The sequence below is a fragment of a genome, unplaced genomic scaffold (genome assembly GCF_019419815.1).
Source record: "Pyrus x bretschneideri cultivar Hongxiangsu unplaced genomic scaffold, Pyrus_bretschneideri_v1 Contig64, whole genome shotgun sequence".
Taxonomy (NCBI): domain Eukaryota; kingdom Viridiplantae; phylum Streptophyta; class Magnoliopsida; order Rosales; family Rosaceae; genus Pyrus; species Pyrus x bretschneideri.
Window position 1 is genome coordinate 1,412,779 of NW_025999803.1, and position 2,068 is coordinate 1,414,846.

A 2,068-nucleotide genomic window follows, 5' to 3' on the forward strand; every position below is an offset into this window, starting at 1 on the left:
CCACCTACCTTTAAGCAGCCCAATTGCCTCAACCACAATAGACCTCCCTTTCATAAGCATTCTGATAAACAGGTTCTGGGCAGGAGTCCCCATCCCATTCAGCGAAAATGGTGTCAGCAAAAAGGACATCAATGGATGGTACTAGTCCCCAACAAATTAAGGCCTCACATAGTGACCTCTTACCTTGATTATCTTTACCCATACATTGTCGGAAGTCAACTTATTGTATAAATTATTATCTCTGAAATGGGTGGCGTAGTATGTGCCACCAGGGGCTTTCATACACACATCCCAGAAGATTTTCTTGTGATCTGCCATGACCTTGAGCAAAACCGAAGGGTACCCATTGTTAACCCAAGTCAATCTGCCGGTTCATCCACTCCATGATTTGATGTTCCACATGCAGTGCAGAATCCTAGTCGGCAAGCATGGGTGTATGTACCTTGGAAGAAGCATACAGCACGGCAAGCTGTATGTGCATGTACATGTGTGCTGTCAGAAGTCTTCCCATGCGTGCTTGGTTACTGTTAAAGCATTTTCCCATGTGTGCTGTCAGAAGACAGCAGATGGTGCTGCTGCATGTGTGTGTGCTGTTATCTCGTAGTTTAATATGTAAAGGTGTATAGATGTGTGCTGTCAGAAGACAGCAGATGGTGCTGCTACATGTGTGTGTGCTGTTATCTCGTAGTTTAATATGTAAAGGTGTATAGATGGTGCTGCAGCATGTGTGTGCATGCTGTCACTTACAGTTTAATCTGTAAAGTGTTGTTGTGGTGTATATATCAAAGCCTTCCCGTAAGGCCTAAGATGAATATGAGATTTTGAAGTTATAATTCAAATCAGAAATTCTATATGGTCTCTAGAGCCTTTTTTGTCTAACGACAAAGATCCTAACCTATTATTCTATCCATCATCGCTTCCATGGCTGGAAACAATGTCCCTGCTATCAAACCTAACCCCCAAACCACCACCTTTCAACCTTTTTCCATTATCGTCAATATCAAACTTGATAGAACCAACTACCCACTGTGGTTGGCTCAAATTCTCCCTATTTTAAAAAGCCGGGACTTAATGGGGTATGTTGATGGCACCTTGGTGTGTCCCCCAAAACATGTTGCTGGTTTGACAACCGTGAATCCTTCGTACACAACGTGGGTGCAACAGGATCAAATGATCCTTAGCTGGATTAATGGATCTCTGACTGCGTCTGTCTTGTCTGTGGTGGCAAGCAAAAGAACTGCTCGAGCTACTTGGGAAGCTCTGGAGCAAAGGTATGCATCCACGTCTCAGAATCGTATTTTGTTTCTAAGGAATGAATTGTTGCAGACCAAAAAAGGTGATCTCTCTGTGGCGGATTACCTTGATCGCATGAATGCGATTGCTAACAATCTTGCTCTTGCTGGGCAACCTGTGAGTGATGATGAACTGGTCCAGATTGTGTTGAATAATCTTGGACCAGCGTATGAGATGACTGTGAGCGCAGCATAAGCTCGTGACAACCCTATCACTTATCCTGCCCTTGAATCCTTGCTGCTGACAACAGAAAGGAGAATGGTGGAACACAATGTTTCGTTGGTTGAAGGAGCCACTGTTAATGCCTTCGTGGCTTCTCGAGGACGTGGGGGTGGTCGTTCTCGTGGTGGTGGACGCGGGAACTACTCACATCGTGGTGGTGCTCAACGAGGTCCCAATCCTCGCCATTACAATGCTTCGGAGAATAATCAAGGTACTGGCGAAAGGTTTGTTTCTTGTGGTGATAGAATTGTGTGTCAGATATGTGGTAAACCAGGTCATCCTGCGTTGGATTGCTACCAGCGCATGAACACTGCCTTTGAAGGCCGAATTCCGGCCAAACGACTCTCGGCCATGACTTCTTCACCAATTACTCTTAACAAACAGCAGAATGGTTCTTGGCTCCTAGACACAGAAGCCAATGCACACATTACTCCTGACATTCATAATCTGGCCAATCCCAAAGAGTATCACGAGAATGAAGGAGTAGGAGGTGTAGGTAATCACACGGGCATCTCAATTGCACATTATGGTTCCTGTAAACTTCAAACTAAAT

General features: G+C 44.8%; 1 long non-coding RNA gene across 1 annotated transcript; it reads left to right on the forward strand.

The window, feature by feature from the left end:
* Positions 1 to 384: 384 nt before the first annotated feature.
* LOC125472090 lies at positions 385 to 853 on the forward strand. Its single transcript, XR_007254043.1, has 2 exons — positions 385 to 618; positions 703 to 853. It is a non-coding gene; the product is annotated as an uncharacterized LOC125472090 (long non-coding RNA).
* The last annotated feature ends 1,215 nt before the right edge of the window (positions 854 to 2,068 follow it).